Below are 14,943 nucleotides of genomic sequence, written 5' to 3' on the forward strand. Positions count from 1 at the left end.
ACTTACTACGTAACCTTGGGAAAGTGATTCACTTCTCTGTCTGCTTCTATGTCTGTAAAATGGAGACAATAATTGTTCTTACCTCACAGAGGTGATGGGAAGGTGAAATAAATCGATGGATGTGGAGCACTAAGAACAGTGCCAACCATGTGGCTAGCCAGTGTTAGTGTATTGATATTTATCAAGCGGGCATTGGACCTATATTATTGTATTTGACCCTTACAACAGTCTTTGACATAGATATTTTCATTTATAGATGTTATCTGTTTGTAACCATTTTTGCAAGAGAGGAAATCGAGAAGGAGAAATGTGAACAGCTTGCCTACAGCTAGTGAGGAGCACAACCAGGGTTCACAGCATAGTTTACCTGATGGTTGATTAGAAGACCTGGGCTGTTTGTAGTCTGGCTCACCGGGCTAAGCAGGAACGGCTGGGCCAACCAGATGACCCAACAGGATGCCATATACTCGCTGAGGGTGGGGAGAACAGGGATCGCCTTGCCTGTTTAACTCTTAAGGGGGTTATCCCGACCACGCAAATGAGGTGCTTTGAGCACATCGTGGCAAAGGGAGGTGAATCACCACTTAGCCCTTCACCTTCTGGATCCCCGGTGATGTCTGCAGGGAAGCTTTGGGCCTGTGTCAACGCGAAGTAGGTCGGGCCCCAAGCCAAGACTGCAGCTCACACGGGGAGTGACTGCACACTTAGGGAACGCTATGGGCAACTCACCAGCTCAGGGAAACTTGACCTACAAACTGGTTATACAACCCTGGTTAGGGCACAGACAAGCACTCACCGCCTAGACCACTCATGGAAGTTCTAGAGTTGACATCTGGGAAGACGTCAACGCTCCTGTGGGCGTAGGAAGAGAAAGGCCAATTCGCTTCAGTGTTCCTTGACAAAAACACATTCCCGAAAAACATTCACCTCTCATATGTCAACATCCTTCCAAAGATATCCACCATTTTCCTGCTTCAGTTAAAGCAGAAACTTGGAAGATTTCCTTGAGAGTTTAAAATCTTGAAGAGCCTCAAGATCCTCTCTAGGAACATCAAAAACATCTGTCAACACCAGACAGGACAACGAGGGGACGGCCCCGGGCTGTCTCTATCCCAGAAAAGGGCTTTGTTTTGCTTTGTTTTTTCTTTTCCTAATTTCTAATACGCGCATTCCCTCTGATTCTCTTTTTCCTCTTGAGAGCTTCCTCTGTCCCTATGTTCCTATGGAAATAGGAACTGACATTTATTGCAACTGACATTTATTGAGCAATTCCTGTGAAACAGGAACTGTGTTAATTCCTTTATACATATCACCCTCTTTAAATTCACAACAAACCGCAAGTGGGACCTGCTGGATTATCGCGCCCATTTTATAGACCAGAAAAGCAAGGCTCTGGAAAATTAAAGCACTTGCCCAGTGTCAACCCAGTGCACATGTGGAAGTGCTGGGTTTGGAACAACCGTGGACCTCCAAAGGCCACAATGCTAGTCCGTCTGCTGTCCTGCCATCCCCTTCTTCACATCTGTGTTTAAAAGCACCTAACGCTGCATATTATAATTTTTCCTATTACATGTCTGTTTCCCTCGCTAACAGTCAAGTTAATCCTGACAACCATTTATTAAAGAAGCACTTATATGTGTCAGGCATTAGGCTGGTGGATTTGTACACATTTTCTTTAATCCTGCCGACAGCTCTCCGAGTTGGGTGTCAGGTGCCCCATTACACAGATGAGCAAATACGTTCAGGGAGGCTAAGGGCATGGCCCCAAGCCAAGGACCTGGGGAGTAGTGGAGCCAGTTTGGGGAATCAGGTCTGATGGGTCCAAAGTCCATGTGCTTTGTTCTGTGCCTTTAGGGACTCCCACTCGTTGCCAGCTTCTCGAGGGCTGGGCTGGTGTTTCATGTTCTTAATGCCCCTTAGTGTCTGGCTGTGAAATGGATGAACTAAAAAAAAAAAAGGTAGAGTCAAGGAACCAGTTAGCCAGGTATCTGTTCAGTGTGGACATTAGATTTGCAAGCTGGTACAAAAACAACAGAAATAAGGTATGTTTCTTTTTAAATGATCAACCAAAGAAAATTGGAAATAAGGATGAACCGAGTGCCAATCCCTTCCATCCAAGATGACTGAGTCCCAACAGACATCTGTTGAATGAATACGCTCATATATTCAACTGTGCACTTGAGACCATCACTCAGATATTCGATAGGCATCTGGGACTTTTATGAGCACAGCCAACGTCCTGATCATTCCCCACCTTAAAACTGCCCCCACCTTCCCCATCTTTGTGAATAGAAACTCTCTCTTTCTGGATCCTCAAACCCTGGTGTCATCCTTGACTCCTCTCTTTCTCTAACACCCCATGTGAATCCAGCAGAAAAACCTATCTGCTCTACTTCCAATATATTTCCTGAAACCTGATGACTTCTCACCTCTCCCACTGCTACTGTCTCGGTCTAGGCCACAGTCACTTCTAACCTGGGATACAGCAACAGCCCCTCACGATCTCTCTGAGACACCTCTCTCCTCTCCCCTCTGGTTTATTCTTCCCTTAGCAGCCAGAGGGGATCTGCTGAAACCTTGTCAAATCATTTCATTCATCTGCTCAAAATTGACTGGCAGGCTCCCACCACAGGACCTTTGTCCATGCTTCCCTCTGCTTGGAAGTCTTTGCCTCGGGAAATCTGCAACTCTTGCTCCTCATTTCTTTTTCTTTCTTTCTTCTTTTTTTTTTTTTTTTGTTACCTTCTTGGTGAGCCCCCTCTGACTGACCTTTATAAAATAGACCCCTCTCCATTTTTCTAGCACCCAGAATTCTGTAATCTCCCTTAACCTGCTCTATATTTCTCCATAGCCATATTTTATCTGCATCTACGGAATACCTATTATTATATACTAGCATATAAGCTTCACGAGGACAGGAACTGCTTGTCTCAAGTGAATCCTAAGCACCTAGAACAATGCCTGGCAAAGAGTCAATATTTTTGAATGAATGAATGAATGAACAAATGATCAAATGAATGAATGAATGATCAAATGAATGAATGAATGAATGAAGGGCTATCAGGCTATGGTTTCCTTTCACTCCAGCCCAGAAAGTATTCTATTTACTAGACCCAAGTTCTCCAATAGAACTTTCTGTGATGATGGAGACATTCTACATCTGAGTTGCCCAACCCAGCAGCCCCCAGCCACATGAGGTTATGGAGCATTTTAAATAGAGGAGGTGAGGTATACTGTATTTATTTTTGCTTTACAGACTTTATTTTTTAGAGCCATATTCAGTTTACAGAGAAACTAAGCAGAAAATACCGAGAAGGGACTGCATGGTCCATTTTATTTCACGTTCATTAATTTCCATAGCCAGCCATTGCATGTGGCGATCATCTTGGGCAGGGCAGACCTCGCCTGAGACCAGGAGGATGGGCCCCAGTCCTGCCCCCACCACCTGGGTGTGGTCAGCCCCATGAAGAGGTCCCATGAACAGCTCCAAGAAGGCCGGTAAGGGTTTTCCCCAGAAAGATTCACCAAAGCCCCAAAGGCTGGGTCAGCCCTTCCAAGCAGAAAAGTTTGCCGATCAAACTTTAGGAAGGAAGAAAGCAGGACAGTGCAGCAAATCAGAATGTTCAATGAAGACATGCTGATCGAAAACAGAGAGGCTCCTGGCCATCTTGTGAGTCTTCTCATGAATCCGCTCCTGGACCTCCCGCCTGACTCCCCTCCACGCCAGCCTCTTGAGGGCTTTCACTTCTGTTTGCTCTCCCCTTCATCTTCTGTGCTCTCGTGGGGGCCCACATCTGCCCCTTCTGTTTCACAGCCATGTCCAGCTGGGCCAAGGGCTACCTTGGGTCCTGCTGCCCATTCTTCCCTTCCCAAGCTTGCTCTATAATCTGCCTTTTCATCTCCATAACAACCAGGAAAGCAAACATCCCCCAGATACAACAAAGATTTTTTTTTCTAAAGGGTGAAGTGAAAGAAGAGGAGAAAAAATACAATCCAAAAGGGGAAAAATGTAAATAAACCTTGCCAACAAATAAATAGAGACCTTTCTAAGGAAGAGCAAAGGAACACAGAGCTGCCTGTAATTAGTGGCCACCACAGCCCAAAACAAAAATCAGACATTCAGCCCTTGCCACTTCGTTGCCATAGAAATGGGACCCGAGATCCATCAGGCTGTCCTCCTAAAGCGATTCCTTCCCTGACCGTGCCCACATCAAAGGGGGCCTTCCCATGCTCCCTGGTGGGTGAACGATGCCCAGGACCCCACCGAGCCTCCGAAGAGGGCAGGCAGGGGAGGAAAACAGACCCAGTAGGAAAAATTCCAAAGTGCCCCACACCAGACACGTCAGCTTCTCAGGAGACACGGCAGGGGAAGGACTGAGCCAAGTAGGACCTTAGGGGGTTTCCATCCCATGGATGTGTGTGCTGGCCATCGAAGGCTGCCACTGGTCATTCTCTTTTTTTATATTTGTTTTCGTTCTTTTTTCTCTGCACATTAAAAAATAAGGTCCTCCTAGACACAGAGGACTGCTTGGTGGTTATCGGAGGTGGGGGGTGGGAGGAATGGGTGAAGGTGGTCGAAAGTACAAACCACCAGTTATAAGATAAATAAGTCCTGGGGGTATAATGCAGGGCATGGTGACCGTAGCTACTACTGTGGCTTATATTTGAAAGTTGCTGAGAATGTAGATCTTAAAAGTTCTTATCACGGGGCACCTGGGTGGCAGTTGGTTAAGCATCCAACTCTTGATTTGGGCTCAGGTCATGATCTCAGGGTCATGAGAGTGAGCTCCATACTGGGCTCTGCTCTCAGCAGGGAGTCTGCTTGAGATTTTCTCTCTTCCTCTGCCCTTCCCCCCCCAACTCATGTGCTCTCTCCTTTCTCTCTCTCTTTCCTACAAAAAAAAAAGTTCTCATCACAAGAAGAAAAATTGGATATATCTAATCACTGTGTTGTATACCTGAAACTAATATAATGCTATATGTCAAGTATACGTCAATAACTTTAAAAAAATTTTAAGGAGAAAGGTGGTAAAAAAAAAAAAAAAGGTGGCTAAGGAAAAGAAGATAAGGTTCTGATCATATTGTTCTTATGGTTTTACTTCCTGTTTTTTACCCATTTCATTGTAGGAAGTAAACATGGTCACGTGTTATTGATCCTTTGCACAGCTGTGTTTGTCAGGGTCCAGGCTAGAGATAGAAAGCCTAGTGGTTATTTTAACCGAGAGAATTTAATAGAGGGACTTGTTAGCGAGGCAGTAGAGAAGTATATTATGTATCCTGTTGCTTGTCCTCTCTCTGGGAGGTAATTAGCTCGTTGGCTATCACCTCAAAATTTCTTCACCTGCCATCTTGCAGGATGGGGGGGTCCTCTCCAATCTGAGTCATGCCAAGTGATTACCAATCGCAGTAAATAGAAGAGACCGAGAGAGCATGGTGAGGTATCACTGTGGTAGTAACTGTAGAAAAGCAGCCGTCCCTAAGGACTGAGGGAGCATAGGGAAGAGGTTGGGATCATACAGCTCAGTATGGAATCTTGCAGGTGGGCTTGGCAGAGCCGAGACCCAGACCCCAGAAGAAGAGGCACTGGGTCCTGGCATTGGGATATTCGAGGGAGGACAAAGAGCCTGATTCAGACAGAGTAGACAAGTTGCAGAGTGAATCCCCAGGCTGCCACCGAAGGGAATGGCAGGTGGGGTGGTCTGAGAGCAACAGGGAGCAACCGGGAAGGAATGAGTCCCTCCTTCCTCCTCAGGCCATTGGTCCCCTCTGCCACCCACCTGCTGGTAGCCCCTGTCACAGAAAAGTGGTTACAGAGTCATCCCCTCAGCATCTAAAAGCCAAGCCTAGAAGGATGTAATTGAAGCTAAAGAGGCAACGAGGACGAGTCCTCCATGTTGGACATGTAGAGCAAATGTTTCCAACTCTTTGCTGTTAAAAATAAGGTTTCAGTAGTGATTGTCTGCACCTATATCTTTGTGTCTGTTTCCGATGACTTGTTTGTGAAATATTCACCAACGTGGCATTAGCTTGCTGAATAGTGGGGGCCTTTTTAGGGTTCTTGATGCCCAAGGCCAAAACGTTTCCCTTAAAGACCGTGTCAATTTCAGGGCTCTCTATCAATAAGCGTTCTAAATCCAAATCAATGTGAAATAACCCCGTGTGCTTTCACAGATGTGGCCCTCCCAGATCCCTGAAACTTATTGTCTGGGGCTTTCTCTACTTATCACCAGACAGCCCACAGTTACCTTTTCTCTTCTCTGATCACAGAATGCCTCTCCTTCATTTGCCACTCGCCTCCTACTCTGTGGTCCTGCCTCCCTTCTTTCCCCACATGCTCAGCAAAGCGAATTGGTTAAGTGAGAGAGCTCTGGGACAGACTACCCACATCCACGCCTGACTCCATCATTCGTTAATGGTGTGACTGCAGGCAGGTAGCTGCGTCTTCCTCAGCCCCGGTTCCCTTATTAACATGATGGCGGTAACAATCCCATGCTCTTCAGAGGGCTGTGAGGCTCAGATGTGATAATGCAAGAGAGCTGGTCTATATAGCATGAGTTCAGTGAGCGCCAGTTATTGCTGTTGTGATTATTGACATTATTCGTATTAGCTAGTAAGCTCATTGAGGGCGGAATCATGTCCTAGAAATTTTTTTTATCACTTTTCCTGTCTTTCATTAGGGTTTTAAGAAATAGATACCCAAACAAGTTAGCTAAAACAAAAGGGGATTTATAAAAATCAGGAGAATCTCAACAAACCCGATTTGAAGAAGTAGAGTCCAGCCCAATGAGACCTGAGCCCCTCTCTCGGGCCATGTGTCTGCTCATTTTGGCTGTATGCTGCCTTGATTTCTGTTCCTCTGACCATGAGCTATGTTTAATGACTCTAGCTGTTCCTTCTGCATATCATAAACGATCAGAGGGCTCTGGTCCCAACCCTGGTGACCATACAGGCACTTCATCCTTAGTGTCATACCTCTTGGATCAAGTCCTAAAAGCGAAGAATTGGGTTAACTGTGCCTTTGGACTACACTTGGACTGATCAGATAAGGATAAGGATCATAGGTCACCTAGCACCAACATGCCTGCCTCAGTTTACTGCTCTGGAAAGAGTGGGAGGCGGGACAGTTCCGAGGAGGAGAGGAAGCATGCTCTGGTGAGGTACCTCACATTTGCCTGCTATTCTCCCATCACAATGCCCAGTGGAGAGCTGTATGCATAGAAGGGACATAATCATTCTTTGTTGATTAATGTTCAGTGAGGGTATTTCACTCCATTGTTTTCAAAAGCTCATTGCTACCCGTCTCCCGATAGTGCTTTTCAAATTCCCCCCAGAAATGCCTCCAAATGCCGAGAAGATCCTTCTGGTTTGAGGGGTAGCCCAAAGAAACCTACTCAAGAAGAAAATCCTTTTGAAGTTCTGCATTTTATCTTGGAAGGTCTGGTGACCTCTGAATTCTACTTTATAGGCCAGCTACTTTACAATAAAAATAGCATTTCGCCTACTTACTATTGAGTAAAATCAAATGCCAGAAAGATTGGCCATCGTTTTCATGCAAAATTTTCTACATCCTGATAGCCTGTGAATTATAGCACTAGACAGTGAGCTCCTTTGGGGAAGAACCTATATCCATTTTGGTCAGTGTGGCATCCCCAGTTCATAGCATGAGGCTGAGCACATAGCAGATGCTTAACAAATGTCCCTTGAATAGAAAAACGAATGAACTACTGAATGAGTGAGTGAGTGAGTGAATGAATCAGTAGATGGTTGGTAGAGTTCATGCGTAAGTGAGTGGATGGATGGAAGGATAGATGAATAGATGGTAGAATGGATGGATACATAAGTGGACAGATGGATACATGCATGGATGGATGGTAGGATGGACGAATAGGTGAGTAGATGGATGGATGGACAGATGGATAGATGGTAGGGTAGATGGATACATGAGTGGATGGACAGATGGATTCATGGATGAATGGATGGATACATGGATGGATAGTAGAGTAGATGGATAGGCGAGTGGATGGATGGATGAACGGATGGGTACATGGGATACATGGATAGATGGTAAGGTGGATGGATACTTAAGTGGACAGATGGATGCATGCATGAACAGATGGTAGAGTGGATGGATAGGTGAATGGATGCATGCATGCATGAATGGATGATAGAGGGGATGGATAAGTGAGTGGATAGATGGATGATGGATAGATAGATGGTAGTGTAGATGGTTACATGAGTGGATAGACAGATGGATGAATGGATGGATGCATAGATGAATGGATGGATACATGGATAGATGGTAGAGTGGATGGATACATAAGTGGATGGACAGATGGAAGCATGGATGAATGGATGGATGCATGGATGAATGGATGAATGGATAGATAAATGAAGTATGTATATCCCATCTTGAGAAGCAGTGAAATTAAAGTCTAGCCTGATCACCCTCTTGGTTCCCAGGAAAGCTTCTCATTTTCCCTGAGTTGAGGCAAATAGCATGTGAACCAAGGAACAACTGTCATACTCACGAACCACCTCCCAAAATATAAGTATCCTTTCAAAGGAAGCCCCCCCCCCCCATAGTACTGGTTTCTACTGCTGAGTTTAACCAGTTCTCCCCCAACACAACGGTCCTCTGATTTTATAATATAAAAAGAAATAAATGTGATTACACATATGCTGGACAAGCCAACAGCAAATCAGAAACCCAGTAGTGAGAGCTACTTTCTGTTTTCTCTCTTTTTCCCAACCCCAAGAGAAAGACAGTGGAGAAGGATGAAAGAAAGAGGGAAGGGAACAGAGTAAGAGAGGAAGAGCAAAGAAGAAAAGAAAGAAGGTGGCTGCCATTTTCTGAAGGCTTTGTAGAAATCACAGGCTGTACACACTATGTCATTTATTTATTCAGCAAATAACTAGGGGGCTAGGCAATTTCCCAAGTCACTGGGGACACAGCCATGAAAAACCTACACATATTCCTGCCTTCATGGGGCATTCTGTAGGAAAATCTGTCTTGGCTCCATCAAGAGTTGGGTTCAGATTGCTGGATTTTAAGTGTGGAGTTCCAACCATCACACAGGAGGAAACCAAGGCACAGAAAAGTTAAGTGATGTTCTGGGATGATTATCAAAGCCTTTACAAGTGACTTACACGTAAGAATAAAAAAAATAGTGTGAATGCATGAATGGAGGGAGAATGAATTAATGCCCCATCTCTCTAAATAGAACAAGCTCACTTAACTCACATCTTGCAAAGATCCATCTCTATGAAATCTACAAGGGGATGCTAAAGGAATTCATACATTCACAATAAATCCATATCATTTTGAGATCCGGCTTGACTTCCCAGGGACATAAATAACTTTCTTCTGATCAATGTACAGTCACACTCTTGAGTGTTTTCAGATGAAATAATTAGCATCAGTAAAATGACATGGAGATTTATTCTGCAGACGGGCCTTCTTCACATGCTAATCAAATCTCTACACAGTGTGTTAATTGTGCTCAGAAGCTAGGCAAATCCTAAACTGCCTTGCCCAAGGGAGGTCAAAACGACCCAGACAGAAGGTGGGATCAAAAGACTGATTTCCACTTCAATTTTTAATCTTTCCAGACTGATCCAGAATGTTCTAATTCCCTTAAAAGACTCAAACCATAAACCTTTTTTCTCCATTCCAACAGATGATTCTACTTCTCACTCTCTCTGTAGCCACTCTGTCATCTGGCTCTCCCACCTCAAAAATATTTCCTGAGAGTGTCCACTTCTCTATGAGTCAACCATCAACTCCAGGTTTGAGCCACTATGGCATCTTATGTAGTCATCCAAGGGGGGTCTCCCCACATCTACCTGTGCCTCATCCAATCCATTCTCCACACTGCTGCCGGACTGGTGTTTTCAAAAGCAAATTTCATCACGCTCACTGTTTCAAAATTTTCACTGACTCCACAGAGCCCCCAGGATAAGTGCCAGAATCTATTCTATGGCTTCTGTGGGCCTGTGGGACATGGCCTAGGCTAACCTTCCTGCTTCACTTCTCAGCACACTCTCTCATGTTCACACCAGCCACACTGACCTGTTTGTCCTTTCTCCATGGCTCAGATTGGCTTTATTTCACCCCCTTTCACACATATGGTTCTCTCTGCCTGGAATAAAATTATTGTTCCTTCTTTGTATCAGTTAGCTATGCCTCATAACAAATTTTCACAAACTTAGTGGCTTAAGGTCAAAATATATTTATTACCTCCCAGTCTCTGTGGGTCAAGGGTCTGGGTCTGGCTCAGCTGGGTCCTCTGCTTTGGGTCTCCCACAAAGCTACAACCAAGTTGTCACCTGGGGCTGAGGTCTCACCTGAAAGCTTACCAAGCTTATGGCCCACTGGGCTGTTTACAAGAGTCAGCTCCTCATGGGCCATTGGACTGAGAGTCTCAGTTCCTTGCTGGCTGCTGGCTGGAGGCTGCTCTTAATTCCCCAACATGTGGAACTCTCCAGCATGGCTCTTTCATCTGCACACGCAAGCCGAGACAGCAAAAGAGAGGGTCCACTTGCAAGACAGAAATTACAGTCTTAGGTAGGGTAATAATGGAAGGGACTATTGGATAAAGTCCCAGGTCCCACCCACACTCAAGGGCACAGACACCAGGACTCAGGGATGATGAGGGCCATACTGGAGTCTGTCTGCCACATTCCTCACCTCATCCAACAAAAGACCATTTTCCCTCTGATTTTTGCTTACATGTAACTTCTTTAGAGAAACCTTCCTTGAAACTTCCAACTAAAATCACTCCCCACCCCTTACAGGCCCACATGGTGACCTGCATTTCCCTTCAATGATACCTATGCTCTTTTAATCATTTGCTTCATGATTGTCTTCACCAATAACCTGTTAAGTTCCATAAGGGCAGGGTAAACTTCGGTTCATAGCTGCATACCCAGAATCTTGCTCAGAGATTAGCTGGCCTATTGGGTTGCTCAATAAATGTATTTTTGAGTGACTGAATGAATGACCAAACGGAAGTACTATGAGCACACACCTGTCCCAGTACTATGAGCACACACCTGCCCCCTTATCAATGCTGGGATGGGAGAAGATCCTAAAAACTTTTAGGAGTTCTCCTGGGAAAGGTGAGGGAAACAGTCCCATGCTTCATTCTAAAATGTGTATTCTTTCCTACTCAGTGATATTTATTCATCAACCCATGAGTCCAAAGGAAAACCGAACCCGCTATTTACTTTCAATATTAGTTCAGGAAGAAGAGAGAGGGCTGGAGAGGGGAGGAGTAATTCCTGAGCACCTGCTATGTGCCAAGCACCATACTGTGTCAATACTTGTGAACTTGTTCATGATAAGGAGTTTTATCCCCATTTTTCAGATAGGGGAACAGCCTCAGAACAGGGAAGTGAATTTTGCAGTGGTGAGCCAGTGAACTGGTTGGTGTTGGGGTATTGGGTTCTAGTGTGTGCTGATTTTCTCAATGTATATATTCCCAACACGGCCAATCTCAAGCCACCGATGGTGTAACAACCGGCTCATGCAATTCCTAAATACTGATAAATTGGCTCTCACAAACCCATGAATGAGGGCTCGGGCACACCACTGCACCCCCCTCAGGAACAGGCCAGGGGCTCAGTTTTCTTTCTGTCATCTCTCAGCTTCCACCAGATAATAACCCCACTGAGATCTTGGACTCCTGGAGGTTGATGCTTTGTCCAGCCCAGAGCCTTGCCGGAGGGTAATGCTCAGTAAATATTTGCTGTGTCATTGTGATTGGAATTGTCAAGGGCAGCCCAGGAGGAGCCAGACCACCCCCTGCCTGCCCCCCGCCCCCGGCAGAGCCTCAATGAGCATAGAGGCAGTTGCAGAGGCAAACACTGGGAGGGACTGGAGACCTCCCATGGTGATGGCTAAGGAGGCGGGAGCCCATGGTGATGGCCCTCCCATGGCTGAAGCAGGTGAGCGGGGAAAATAAGCAAACCAGGGTGACGCCAGCTTGGTGGGGGACTGGCGGACACACCTCTCGTCTCTCTGTCTCCCCAGCTCCTGTTGCTGCTGAGCTGTTGCCCAGCAGATGGATTTGTGGACTTAGGATCTTGGGAGTCCCAAAGTGAAAGCTGGTGTCTGTGAAGTGCCAGAGACACACCTGGATCCTTCTCACCTGCCCCAAAGCTCCAGAGATAAAGACATGTAGGAGGCCGGAGCCGAGTAGGATTCTGTCTCTTCGTTTATTCATTCATTGAAGGTTATGTTCTAGGCAGGATGAAGTAGTGGTGACTTCTAAGTTCGTCCCTGACCTCATGGAATTTGCTGTCCGGTGGGAGGAAGAGAGAAATAAGCAAAATGTGGCATCAAGATACTTCTGCTGCCTGCTGACCACGGGGGAGAAGGGGAAGAGCATGAAGGAGGCATCTAATCCAGACTACAGAATCCGGGAAGGCTTCCTGGAAGAAGTGATGTTCAAGGTGAAGCCAGTTTCATTGAGACCAAAAGAGAGGAAGGAACATGCCTACTGTATCAGGTCATCTAAGTCTACATCTGTGGCCACCTTTCATCAGCCTTGCCTTTCTTTGTCTAAGACTAGTCGCTTTTGTTTTCTATTACTATGTAGCAAACAACCCACAATTTAGAGGCTTCCAACAACAACCATTGTCTTCTGCCTCCCGATTTCATGGTTCAAGACATTTTTTTTTTTTTGAAGCCTAATTGACACACCATGTCCTATTAGTTTCAGGTGTACATCATAGCGAGTCAACATTTTTATACATTACAAAATGACCCCCACATTAAGTCTAGTTATTGTGGGTCGAGAATTTGAGCAGGGCTCCTCTGAGAGAGAGAGACAGCGAGAGAGGGAACACAAGCAGGGGGAGCGGGAGAAGGAGAAGCAGGCTCACCGCTGAGTAGGGAGCCTGATGTGGGGCTCGATCCCAGGACCCTGGGATCATGACCTGAGCTGAAGGCAGACGCTTAATGACTGAGCCACCCAGGTGCCCCCTGACAGCAGTGCTTATTAATCTTATTCAGATTTTGCCAGTTGTCCCGTGTACTCACCTGTGTGTGCATGCGCGTGCAGGTGTGTCATGTGCAGAGTTCCATGAACTTCTATCCTGGGTGTGCATTTGAGTAACCAGCATCATAGTCAAAATATGGAACTGTTCCATCAGCACAGAGAGCTTTCCGTAAGAGGACAACTTTAGCCCATGACAAAGTCTAACACTGAGATCAGAAGGTGGCTCTCAGTTGAAAGCCTGACTCTACCATGTAACAGCTGAGTGACGTGGCCACCGAGCCTCAGTTTCTCTATCTGGGAAATGGGTCAACATCACCACACCGGGGATTTGTGGTGGGAATTCGATGAGAGAAACTCTAGAGATCAGATTTGGTTTGACATCAAATCCCAGCTTCAGGCTTCACACTGTGTCTGTGACCCCCAGAGAAATGAGCTCCAGCTTCCAGCAGGGCAGCTCATCAGCCAAACTGGAATACAACAGCGTAAGAATGTTGTGAGCAGTATGGGAGAAAATGCATGTAAAACCCTCAGCTCCTCTTAAGAGTCTGTTTGCCACTCATCTGCGTCTTTCAACTTATTCATAATCCTGGCGTCTTGAAGAGTTTGCATATTTACATACCAGGCTTTGTGGTAAATTGCTTTGGTTGGTTGTGTAATCGGTTAGGTCAGATCCTACATGGATTGTAAGCAGTGTATTGTTTAAAATAATCCACTTTTCAAATAATTCTAAATCAAAGCATCCCTCTCTCATTACTTTGAATAATTACAGACCCATGTGGAATAACAGTCCCCAAAAGGGTCTTTGCCCGATTAGAGAAAACCCAGTGTGAACAATCCAACCATCCAATTCGCACACATCTTTAATGAAGATGCTATATTCGGCTCTCAGCTCCAAGGATCCAAACCACCTCCTTGTGTGCAGTGTCCCCCAAGGAAATAGGACACTGGAAAATGAAAGAAATCTCCTCCCCTGAGACAAAGGAAGGATTTCCCCCTTGTTTTTGATGCTGGGCATCTTCTCATTCCCAAGAATTCCCGCTCGGTGCCCTGACATACTCCTCCTCTCGTGTTGCTTTCAGCCAGAAATGGACGGTCATTGCATCTGGAATCAAAGCAGCATCTTGGCGAGGTCCTGAACAGTGGGTGTGGGTCTGCAGAGTCTCCAGGCTGTCCACTTTCTCTCGCCTGCTGCCTTCTTCCCTTACACGCTCCATGTGTGTGTTCCTGGGAGCATGCAGACTCAGAACCGTGGCACTGGGATGGCTTTACTCAGGGAGAACTTGAACAGAAGCAGCCACATTGTGTGACTTAAAAAAAAGGGGGGGGGGCAGCTTCTGAAGTTTGTAATGTGCCCAGGCGACACTGGCCAGAAATCAAATTATGACCATTTTGAAGGCAACGCAAGTATTCCTTTGTTCATCTACCCTTTGAGGGAGCCTTGGGCTGGCTCCTTTTCTAGAACATCACGAACTTCTCTTTGCACATATTTTCTGTAGAAAACACACCTGTCTGTTTTCTGCTTACCCTGGACACAGCACCAAGTAATAATGATAAGCCCCATGTGCATCGTGAATCAGATCCCCGCCTTAGTGACTGGGGACATACATTCTGCTTTCACATGCTTGCTCACACTCAGAGCCACCTCTGTTTTATTTTTAAAAAGGAAACCACCATTTCGTGCTCTCTCTGAGGGCTTCTGGAGATAGGGGTCAGTGCCATAAAATCGCGCATCACAAACTTTAATGAGCACACCAATCTCCTGGGGCTCTTGTGAGGATGCAGACCCCTGACTTGGAGTCATCCGAGGTGGGCCCGGAGATTCTTCATGTTCCCTGCTGGTTTGCCCAGACGACACTCAGCTGCTGGTCTGGGGACCAGACTTTGAGTAGCAAGACTTTGAAGCAGTTCAATGAGGAAGCATTGGGAGAAAATGTAGAGGGGC

The sequence above is a fragment of the Mirounga leonina genome, unplaced genomic scaffold (assembly GCF_011800145.1).
Source record: "Mirounga leonina isolate KUSES-001 unplaced genomic scaffold, KU_Mleo_1.0 Mir_171, whole genome shotgun sequence".
Lineage (NCBI taxonomy): Eukaryota > Metazoa > Chordata > Mammalia > Carnivora > Phocidae > Mirounga > Mirounga leonina.